The following is a 12,626-nucleotide window of genomic DNA, read 5'->3' on the forward strand; positions in this document are numbered from 1 at the left end:
GTTAGACAGTCCACAAATTAGCCTGCTTGCGCCTCAGATGTTCACACGGCCACCATCTTGAATTGGAGTGGATGACATCATCACTCACTATGCCATTTGGTCATCCCTATGTGTCCCTGCGGCTGTAGCAAATTTGGTTCAAATTGGTTAAGCGGTTCACAAGTTAGCCCACTTGTACCTCAAAAGTTTACATGTCCACCATCTTGGATCGGGGTGGATGACATCATCACAACATCGTTGAGGTATCCCTATGTGTCCCTACAACTGTACCCGATTTCATACTGGTCCAGGCGTTGTGAAGTTGATGGGGGGGGGGCACACAGACACATACACAGAATGTCGAGTGATCTCATAAATCTACTGGAAAGTAGGCTAAAAACATTGGAGGGGAGAAGAGGGAAGGGGGAAGGGGGAGGGCTGAGAACAAGGGGCCGAGAACAAGGGAGAACTAGAGGCACAGAAACTCTACTCCCGGGCCAGCCAGTATTGATTTATTTCTCACTTCTCTCTACTGACCTTTTAACACAAAGGTTCCAAAAGCAGTTTTTATAAGATTAAATAACATAAACATTTAACACATATAACATTATAACATATTTTTAACAGAACAACACACAAAACAGCCACTTCCAGTTACATCCCTAGTGCCTGGTGACAATGAAAGTTTTCACTTGTCTCCAAAATCAAACCAAGGAACATTGGTGGATTTTAAAACTGCGGGGACTCATAAGCACGGAAAGGTTGCGGTGTCAGGATAGAGCACCTGGTTTGCATATAGAAGGTCCTAGATCCCATCCCTGGCATCTCCATGTAGGAATGGGATGAGTGTGAACCCCTGGAGAACTCCTGGCAGTCAGTTCTGACAAAGATGGACCACTCGTCTGATGTGGTTTAAGGCAGCATTGCAGGAGAAGGCATTTCCTGAGAGATTTCCTGAGAGAAGGCATTTCCTGCGATAATCAGGGTCATTTCATTTATAGGCTGTTTTTCAAAGCCAAACAGGTAAGCAACAACCTGGAAACAAACAGGTAACCAACACAAATGTTGAACTGGTATAATGTGTTCCTGAAAGCTCAGATCACACCTGTTAATCAAAGGCACATACTTCTTGTACCAGGTGAGGTTTCCAGATTGATTCCAGAAACAGCTCCATATAAAAGCACATGACTCTAGTCCAGTTTGGAGATCCCCAGAGCATGAATGACAGTAGCCCGGATACTAGTATTTACTTCCTGAAGAATGTGCTATGAATCTTGCATCAAGCAACCTACTCTGGGGAGTTGTCAGAACAGATGGGATCCCACAGTAACTGGATATTAATTCTGCATTTTCACCTGCTAGTCATTTGCTGAATTGATGAGAAATGGAGATTTGGAGCTGACCTGGAGGGTGACGCCATTTTCCTCCTACAGACCTTGACCTGCCTGTCACTGGAAGAGAGAGATAAAGGAGTCCTGCTTATCCAGATGAAGCTGTTTAAGGGGTATACCACATCTAGACAAAGAGGCCAGTTTAAAGACACTTCAAAAGTATAACATAGCAGACTGGGCAAGCCCCAAACCTTGGACATAGCCAAAACCTTGGTTTTCTAAGCAAGAGCCAGAAGATTAAAACCATGGCATGGGAAACAGCTAATGCTATGCATGCACACACAATCAAAATGCAGTGCACACAATTCACTAATTATGCTCTAAACCAGTGTTTTCCAACATTTTTCATCCCAAGGCACATTAAAAAAATTAGGGCACATAGCCCCACTCCCCCACCCCACATAGAGACACTTTTCTTCTTTTTTTGCAGTGGCAAAACCACCACACCATTTTTATTTATTTTTTCTTCTTTCTCCTTATTCTTAAATAATCTTTATTCTTATCCGTAGCTATCCTTCGGGTCCTTCCTGGAGCTGACTTGCTCCCATATGTACTGGGAGGGACACATCCTTCCATATGCATTATGGGACAAGCCACCTCCAAAAAAGCAGGAAGTGTAAATGTCCTGCTTTGGGAGCAGACTCACAGAGAGTCAGCATAGCACACTGGCCAGTATCTCGCAGCACAGTAGTAGCTGGGAAACATTGCTCTAAGCAATGAAAAGCAGACTTTGATTCTCAGCTGCAATGGAACGTACAGATCCATGCTGGAGGAGAGTTGGAATGAATGACATGTCATAAACACAAAGACTGAGGGCAAGCAGGAAGAGGAGATGTGCGGGGGGGGGAGTGGTGGTGGGGGTAAGGATTAAGCATACCCTTCCTTCATCCACCCCTTCTACCCTGCAAATTGCTCCTTCCTGATGCTGCTTTGCAGAGAAAAGTGAAGGCTGGTCACTTGCAAATGTGAGTGGTGTTAACATCACATGTAACTCTAGCTTTGGTTTGGTATCTGTCTCTGTCTAGCTCCCCAACCTCTCTCTCATGCACACACAGAACAATTTGAGTCCAATCTCATCCATTCTTTAGCAAGTGGCTACTAGCTAGAGGTTTTCTACCAGAGTCAAGCCTGACATCTGAGCAAAAAGGGCCAAGGGGCATTTCCCAAGTCATTTAAAAAGAGGAGATATGCACAGGTGGAGGGAGGGATTTGGGCTAAGAATTCAAAAGGGCCAGGTGATTCCTCACCAATCCAAGCTAGTTCCTCTGCATGCACGGAAAGCCCAGTTTGCCAGGAACAATGCTGGACCACCTGATAAACAGCCATACAAAGGGAAAGCTCAGGATGGCTGTTGTTTTTCTAGAGAGTGCCAGTCATTTACAGGAATAGAGTACTTAGACTTAAACTGACTGCTGCAGTTATAAGAAGCTCTTGAAAAGGTTTGTCGAAAAGGACAGGACTGTCAATTTTCTTATCTTCAGCCCCAGGAGAGGGAACAGAGAAGGTTCATATCTCAAAGGCTCTCCCCACCTCCGCCGCCCCCGCAAAAGCAGGTAAGCAGCCAGCTATTGTGAGTAATGGGAGACTTGGATTTCGACCAAACAGTCAAATCTTTGGTGCAGATCTCAAGGAGATTATCATTTTTATGTACCCCAAGAGTCTCATGTAGTGAATGCCACCCCCTCCACCAACAGCAAGAGAGCTCCCTCACATGGAAAACATCCCAGAAACACAGGCCTAATAATGCATTCCTTTGCAAAGGAGCATGCATGCCGAATCTGTTGAGATTTCATTTCCAGATTTCTGTGCCCTTTCTCTCTCTCTCTCTCCAAGAAATTAAGTGTGTGGCTGCAAATTAAGATGCTTTGAAGGCTGCTGAACCACACTGGAATTAGGTTACTCATGCAACTTACACGATGCTGGCTACACACCAGCATTATGGTCAGGCTAACTCCACACATTTTTTTTAAAAAGAAAGCCTGCCAGGCTGGCTGGGAAGCAGTCAGAATAAGTTGTACAGAGCAAGCAGAGGTAATGCACATCATCATTCGTACGGGCTGACACGTCTGGGTTTCCTTGAAGCAAAATCCGGTTTTTGTTGGTTTTTTTTGGCTTCACACAACACACAACAGAGTACACAACCCAAACACATATATGTTGTTCTTCCCCAATGTACAGAGGAAGGTTTGTTCTGAAGTCCCTCTTTGCTTAATGTAACTTCATTAGCATGGTGGGGGTGAGCATTGGTTATATAACGAACAGGGAAAGTTCATGCATGGAGGAAGAAGCATTTGCACACACATATTTTAAGGTTGCAAGGAAGGGAGGCAGCTTGGGGCAGTGCGTTTGCTGCTGGGTAGGCACAAGCCGCTGCCAAGCACAGCCTAGTGGGAGGGAGCAATTGCAGGCGGGGGAAGAAGGGGAGGCAAATACTGTGAAGCTCTCTGTACACAGGCACCACCTCCAGAAACAAAAATAAATATTAACGTCTAGCAAAATCCTCATGGCTAGGGCAGACAGGGTGTGTATGGAATAAGGGCTTGTGATATTGCAAGGCAGGGGCGGCCCTTTCATGAAGCAAGGGGAGGCAGGCACTTGCTCCAGGCGGCAGATTGCTGGAACACCAGCAGGGTGGGCAAGATGCTTCCTGCTGTCATCACCATTGGAGCAGCTCTTTGGGACCGATCTGACCCTTGCAAGTGATCTGAACTTTCCTTGCCCTCCTTCTAAGAAGCATGAGGAGAGAAGAAAGAGGAGGCTGCTGTCAGCCTTTCCCTCCTCTCTGGCCTTCATGCACTTTCAGAGCTTGCAAGGGTCAGGTGATTGTTTGTTTTTTTAAATGAAAAAAAGATTTTAATACAAAAATACAAAACAATGATAACAAAGAATATGCTATACAATTATAACAAAGAAGTCAAAGAGTAAGGAAGTACATCATTATTAAATGGTGAACTCCAAAAGATAAGAAACGGAATCCGTCATTGTAAAAAATTGCCTGCTCTTACATTCAGTTCTGAGCTTCTAAAATAAGTTGATTTTGTAAGTAGTGCAATGTTCCAAATACATTTATACCAATCTGTTAATGAGGGTGGATGTGAACATTTCCCAAAAGATGAAATACAGAGCCTCGTAGCTGATAACAACAAGAAACCAACTCTAAATCATCCTTTAAAACTACCCCTTCGACATAACCAAAGAGGACTATTTTTGGATCATGTGTTAAGACGTATCTTGTTAACTCTTTTATAATATCCAGAACATGCAACCAGAAAGAACTATGCCATTAAAGGACAAGTCCAAAACCAATGGTAAATGCCAGCTTTAGGGCTTTGGCTTCTCCAACAGCTATGTTGACCAGACGTATAAATGCAAGGGTCCATTTTGAAAGGGGGCTGGCCCCCCATCAGGGGCATGGGGCAAGGCAGCATTTTGCACCTCACTTCAGATGGCGCAATATTTTGAGCCAGCCCTGCTGCGAGGACTCCTTACGTGTTGCAAGGCATGTGGTCTGTGAAGCGAGATGCATTGCAGCCTCCCACTCTGCTTGCAGGTTCCCTTTCCATTCAGACTGGGCCACCAAAGGGTCCGGGGGAGAAGGTAGGTTTTGTGACCCCAAGTGCAGTGCTTTACTTTCCCCACAGGATTAAATGGCAGCTAGAGATAGGAACATACATAGGAAGCTGCTTTCTACAGAGTCAGACTATTGGTCTGTCTAGCTCAGTATTGTCCACACAGACTGGCAGCAGCTTCGCCAAGGTTGCAGGCAGGAGTCTCTCTCAGCAGGTGCGGAGCCAGCCGAGCAGCGGTCTGGGTCCAGCCCCACCTGGCGGCCCCTCTAATAACATCTCGTGCATGTGACGTCACGTGCGCAGACTGTGGCTGAGTCCCGAGAGAATCTCCTCCCTGGCCACGAGCGAGCACTTCGGCTTCCCCATCCTTTTCAGGCAGTGTTTCCTGAACGGTTTCTTTGAATCCGTTTGCACAATTATTATTATTATTATTTTACATTTATATCCTGCTCTTCCTCCAAGGAGCCCAGAGAGAGCGGTGTACTACATAGTTAAGTTTCTCCTCACAACAACCCTGTGAAGTAGGTTAGGCTGAGAGAGAAGTGACTGGCCCAGAGTCACCCAGCAAGTTTCATGGCTGAATGGGGATTTGAACTCGGGTCTCCGGTCCTAGTCCAGCACTCTAACCACTGCACCACGCTGGCTAAATGGTAGCTATGCCCCTGTCTCTCAGCCCTATCTTGGAGATGCCAGGAAAGGAACTTGAAACCTTCTTGTTCTTCCCAGAGTGGCCCCATCCTCTAAGGGGAATATCTTGCAGTGCTCACATGTAGTCTCCCATTCAAATACAACTAGGGAGGACCCTGCTTAGCAAAGGGGACAAGTCATGCTTTTCCTAACCAGTGTGCTCTGGCATACTAGAGTGTCGCAGGGACACTGGCTGCTGTGTCGCACTGACTTGGCTCAAAAAATTGGGAGTTTAATGCTTCCTCCTGGTGCTTCATGGAACAAGCCGGCTTCAGAACTCAAAAGTGTGCTCTTTAATCTCACAGCTTTTGGAGCCAACCCTCCCCATAATGTGCTGAGAAAGGTGCCTGGTGCACAAGGCAGCTAGCCAGCACCTAAATCAGGCCTGCTCAACAAGCCCCCAGCTGGTTTTGGACTACAGTTCCCATAATCCCCAGCCACAGTGGCCAATAGCCAGGGATTATGGGAGTTATAGACCAACATCTGCAAGAGAGCTCAAGTTGAGCAGCCCTGACCTGAATGAATGAATGAATGAATAATGCATAGCAGCTTTGCCACTGTAAAAAGAGGAGGGGATCAGTGTGTACAATTTCTGTATGGTGGCGGGGCAGGGGGCGGGGCGTTAAGTGTGTCACCAGATTAAAAACATTGGGAAACACTGCGATTAAAAACATTGGGAAACACTGCGATTAATCATTTAACCATTAAACTAACATTAAACATTAAACAATTAAAATGAGCCTTATGGGTAACCAATTTAGGTCATTTCATGTACTTACTTACTTACTTACTTACTCTACCTACATACCTACCTACTTACCTACCTATTTATTTGATTGAGTGATTGAGTGAGTGACTGATTGATTGATTGATTGATATATCACCACCTAGGGATGTACATCTCACCACCTAGAGATGTACATAACAGGAGGTATAAAAATATGATTGATAAATAAATATACCGCCCTTCCTAAAGAGGGTAAGGGCGGTTTACACTAAAGTAAAAAATCGCCAGATTAAAGTAAAAAATCGCCAGATTAAAGTAAAAAATCGCCAATGTTTTTAATCGCCAGATTAAAAACATTGGGAAACACTGCGATTAATCATTTAACCATTAAACTAACATTAAACATTAAACAAAATGAGCCTTATGGGTAACCAATTTAGGTCATTTCATGTACTTACTTACTTACTTACTTACTCTACCTACATACCTACCTACTTACCTACCTATTTATTTGATTGAGTGATTGAGTGAGTGACTGATTGATTGATTGATTGATATATCACCACCTAGGGATGTACATCTCACCACCTAGAGATGTACATAACAGGAGGTATAAAAATATGATTGATAAATAAATATACCGCCCTTCCTAAAGAGGGTAAGGGCGGTTTACACTAAAGTAAAAAATACTTAACAATTAAAACCAGAAACCAATTAAAAGCAGATTAAAATTACAATCAAAATCCAATTAAAAGCAGATTAAAATCACAATTAAAACTAAATATCATTAAAAGCCAGGCTAAAATGATGGGTCTTTAGGCTCATTTAAACAACCTAGCTCAAATTTGTTTCACCAATCACTCTGTCTTCCCGCTTATTGTCTGCAGAATTTTGTAGTTACATTCCCCAAAATCGCAATAACCCACTGATGTTGCTAACGCTACAAAATGCGATGTAATCTCCATAGCAACGGCAGCAGCATGGAATTTACGGAAGCTAGGGCTCCATTTTTTAACTTGTACAGTAGAAGCGTCTTTAATGTGGACATAAAGTGTAATATGTGGATAGGAACTGAATTTTGGGGTTTTTTGGGGGGGGGGGTTTGCAATTGCAAATTGTGGACATTTCCCTCTATTGGTTTTTGGGTTTTGTGTTAAATTGGAGCTGATCAGTTTTAACTATTTAATTTATTAAATTAAACTTACATCCCAATGGCAACCATTTACTTATAGGAGGAAAAATTAAGAGTGTGCCCAAGGACACTATGATGGTGATAGGCTAAACCTGTTCCCTGAGGCTAAAGCTGTTGCCATTGAGAATCTGGCCTACCTCCATCTTGGGTTCTGCTTCCTGATCATATTAGTGTGTGATAGAATGTTGGACTCTGAGGTCATTCACATAATCAAAAACTGTTCTACTTCTACCTGGGTTTGGGAGGTATGTGTGCTCCCAATTTTCGGTTGTGTGGAAGCAAGGTAGGAGGAAAACCTGGGCAGACGTGATTGTGAGGAAGCAAGGTGGGAGGAAAAGCTACCCAGGTTTTCCTCCCACCTTGCTTCCTCACGTCTACCCAGGTTTTCCTCCAACCGTGCTTCCACACAACCGAAAATTGGGAGCACACACCTCCCTGGGGAGATTCTCAGGATCACCCTGGTCAGGCGCGGAGGCGTGGGGGGAAAGACTGCTTTTCACTTACCTTCCTTCCCAGATGACCAAGCAGGTTGGCTTGGGCGTGTCTCCTGCACGCCCACATGGACAGCCCTGCTTTGTGCAGCTCCGTGACGCATGGAGCAGGGTGGAGTGATCTGGGGCTGGAACTTGTTATTCTCCATTGCATTGGGGATTTCCCCCTTCCAGGAGGTGCTCTATGTGTCCGTCTCTGCACGCAGCCCGAGGAATCACTCGATGCCCGGTAGTTGGGTTAAGGGTTCAAGAGCTCACGGACTTGGTCACGGAACTTGCGTTGGAGTCTCCCAGACTTTTGGTGCTGGGGGACTTCAATGTTCATTTTGGGACCAATTTGTCCGGGGCAGCTCAGGAGTTCATAGTAGCCATGACGACTATGGGCCTATCCCAAGCGGTCTCTGGATCGACGCATATTGCAGGTCACATGCTTGATTTGGTCTTTTATTCTGATCAGGGTGGTGCTCCATGGGTGGGGACTCCTACGATCTCCCCGTTGTCATGGATGGACCACCATCTGGTTAAGGTTGGACTTACAACCACTTCCCACCTCCACAGGGGCGAGGGGCTTATTAGAATGGTCCGCCCGAAGAGGTTACTGGATCCGGTAGGATTCCAAGAAGCCTTGGAGGGATTTAATGTTGGTTCTGCTGGTGATCCTGTTGATGCCCTGGTTGAGAACTGGAACAACTTGCTCACCAGGGCAGTAGACACGATTACTCCTAAGCGTCCCCTCCAACCTGCTTCAAAATTGGCCCCTTGGTATACGGAAGATCTACGGGGGCTGAAGCGGCAAGGTAGGCGACTGGAGCGCAAGTGGAGAAAAACTCGACTCGAATCCGACAGATTACGACATGGAGCACATTTAAAGATCTATGCTCAGGCAATACGTGCGGCAAAGAAGCGGTTCTTTTCTGCCCGTATTGCCTCTACGAGTTCATGTCTGGCGGAGTTGTTCAGGCTTGTCAGGGGACTAGTATCTGCTCCCTCTCCCTTGAACCAGAATTTGGAGGCATCAGTTACCCGCTGTGGTGTGTTTAATGAATTTTTTGCAGACAAAATCTCTTGGATTCGGGCCGACCTAGATGGAGACTCCACAATTAATTTGATGTCTGAACTGGAGGTGTCCGACAACTCCTCTTATACAATTCGGCTGGATCAATTTCAGTTTGTGGCTCCAGATGATGTGGACAAGCTGCTTGGAGCGGTGAGGCCTACCACTTGTCCTCTTGATCCTTGTCCAACATGGCTTGTTCTGTCTAGCAGGGAGGCTGTTGTAGGCGGCCTGGTAGAAATCATAAATGCTTCTCTGAGGGAGGGCAGGATGCCTCCTTGTCTTAAGGAGGCAATTATTAGACCTCTTCTAAAGAAGCCTGCATTAGATCCCTCAGAGTTGAGCAATTATAGGCCAGTTTCCAATCTCCCATGACTGGGCAAGGTAATTGAGAGGGTGGTGGCCTCTCAGCTCCAGGCGGTCTTGGAGGAAACTGATTATCTAGACCCATTTCAAACTGGTTTTCGGGCAGGCTATGGGGTGGAGACTGCCTTGGTCGGCCTGATGGATGATCTCCAATTGGCAATGGACAGAGGAAGTATGACTCTGTTGGTCCTCTTGGATCTCTCGGCGGCTTTCGATACTATCGACCATAGTATCCTTCTGGAACGTCTGAGTGGGTTGGGGGTGGGAGGCACTGTTTTACAGTGGTTCCGCTCCTACCTCTCAGACAGATTCCAGATGGTGTCGATTGGAGATAGTTGCTCTTCAAAATCTGAGCTTAAGTATGGTGTTCCTCAAGGCTCCATACTTTATCCAATGCTTTTTAACATCTACATGAAACTGCTGGGAGAGATCATCAGGGGATTTGGAGCTGGGTGTTACCAGTATGCTGATGACACCCAGATCTATTTCTCCATGTCAACTTCTTCACCTCCCTAAATGCCTGCCTGGAAGCAGTAATGTGCTGGATGAGGGAGAATAAACTGAAGCTGAATCCAGATAAGACGGAGGTACTTATTGTGCGGGGTCGGAACTCTAGAGATGATTTTGATCTGCCTGTTCTGGATGGGGTCACACTTCCCCAAAAGGAACAGGTTTGCAGTCTGGGAGTACTTCTGGATCAACGTCTCTCCTTGGTTTCTCAGGTTGAGGCGGTGGCCAGGGGTGCCTTCTATCAGCTCCGGCTGAGACGCCAGCTGCGCCTGTTTCTTGAGATCAGTGACCTCAAAACAGTGGTACATTTGTTGGTAACCTCCAGACTGGACTTCTGTAATGCGCTCTACGTGGGGCTGCCTTTGTACGTAGTCCGGAAACTTCAGTTGGTCCAGAATGCGGCAGCCAGGTTGGTCTCTGGGTCATCTCGGAGAGACCACATTACTCCTTTGTTGATGGAGTTACACTGGCTGCCAGTAGGTTTCCGGACAAAATACAAAGTGCTAGTTATAACTTATAAAGCCCTAAATGGCTTAGGTCCTGGGTATTTAAGAGAGCGTCTTCTTCGCTATGAGCCCCACCGGCCGCTGAGGTCACTTGAGGAGGTCCGTCTCCAGTTGCCACCAACTCGTTTGGTGGCTACACAGAGACGGACCTTCTCGGCTGCTGCCCCGAGATTGTGGAATGCACTCCCTGCTGAGATACGATCCTCCCCATCTCTGGCAATTTTCAGAAAACACCTGAAAACACATCTCTTCAGCCAGGCTTTCTCAGCTTTTTAAAACTTGTTTTTAAATTGTTCTGATTGTTTAATTGTTGTTTTATGATGTTTTTGTTAACCATTGTTTTGTTTTATAATTTTTGTTTTAATTATTAATTGATTTTAATGGTGTTTTAATGTAAACTGCCCTGAGCCTTTTGGAAGGGCGGTATAAAAGTTTTAATAATAAATAAAATAAATAAATAATAATAAGAGCAGCACCCTTAACCTCGGCTAAAAGCTGGGGTTATTAAGGGGGTTAGGCAGGAGGAGAGCGGAGGGATCCGTGAGGATCCTGCCGCTTCTCACGAGCAGCCTAACCCTACTTGGGTCAGGCCAGGCAGGGTCAGGCTGGTCGTGAGAAAAGCCTCCCTGTCTTTCTCTCTTTCCCAACCCAGATGTTGGACTACAACTCTTATCATGGCTTTCAGGCATATTGGCTGGGGATGATGGGATTTATAGTCCAACATCTGGGGACTCAAGTTTGGGAATTCCCAGTCTGTGGAATGACTAGATTCTCTGGAGCAAGCAGGGGTCCATAAGCCCCCAAACTCCATAACAAAGTGGGCACCAACTAGTAGTGATGAGCACATGCACTGAAGTGTAGCATTGCATTCAAATCCAGGCATTTTCATACATGCAACATACCACATTTAAAAGAGAAGTAGCACAGAATGGAATATTTCTATTCCTTACAACCTGAAATTGTTCTCTTTTACTTTAACACGTGAAATAGTGGGCTGCTATCTGCCTGTTGACCAACGCTGAGATAGATCGCCTCTTAGCCCTTGTTGTCCCCACTTAAGGTTACCAGATCACAGTGCTACAGCAAAAGCAGAAGCTTAACAGATTGACTCATCCTTTTATGCAACTTTGATGAGGTTCCAATCCCAGTTCAACTGCTAACTTTCCCTTTCCTCAGAGAAACAGGACTGAAAACATTCAGACAGCTTTGTTACTAAGCACTTGGAATGTTTGAGAGCATTCAGTGGCATCACCAGCTCAGCCAAATGGCTTTAGAGGTGTCAGTGCTGCATGTGCAATACTATATAGACAAAGCATCCTTGTGCAGGTGGCAACCTGCCTCTTTCTTGTTTGTGTCTCCCTGGAATCACATTCCTTTCCCCAGCGGCTGAGTAACATTTGCTGTCACTCTTGGGATGGTTTCATATGCAGCCTTAGTATGCCTACAGGAGTCTCTGTGGATTGTGACTGCTATTTTGACTATGACTGCTAGACCCATTTCAAACTGGGCTTTCAGCTGGAGACTGCCTTGGTCAGACTGATGGATGACTTCCAAGTGGGAATTGACAGAGGGAGTGTGTTGGACCTTTTGGATCTCTCGGCAGCATCTGATAATATCAACCATAGTATTTTTCTGTAGCATCTGAGGGGGTTGGGAGTGGGAGGCACTGCTTTGCAGTGGTTCCACTCCTACCTCTCAGGCAGATTCCAGATGGTATCCCTTGGAGACTGTTGCTTTTCAAAATCTGAGCTTTTATATGGTGTCTGCCAGGGCTCCATACTATCTCCAATGCTTTTTAACATCTACATGAAACCGCTGGGAGAGATCATCAAGAGATTTGGTGCAGGGTGTTATCAATATGCTGATGACACCTAAATTTATTTCTCCATGTCAGCATCATTAGGAGAAGGCATAACCTACCTAAATGCCTGGCTGGAGGCAGTAATGGGCTGGATGAGGGATAACAAACTGAGGCTGAATCCAAATAAGGCAGAGGTACTTATTGTGCAGCGTTGGAACTTGGGAGATGATTTTGATCTGCCAGTTCTGGATGGGGTCACACTCCCCCAGAAGGTACGTAGTTTGGGAGTGCTTCTGGATCCAAACCTCTCCCTGGTGTTCCAGGTTGAACTGGTGGCCAGAGGTGCTTTATAG

This window comes from Hemicordylus capensis, chromosome 6 (assembly GCF_027244095.1).
Source record: "Hemicordylus capensis ecotype Gifberg chromosome 6, rHemCap1.1.pri, whole genome shotgun sequence".
NCBI lineage: Eukaryota > Metazoa > Chordata > Lepidosauria > Squamata > Cordylidae > Hemicordylus > Hemicordylus capensis.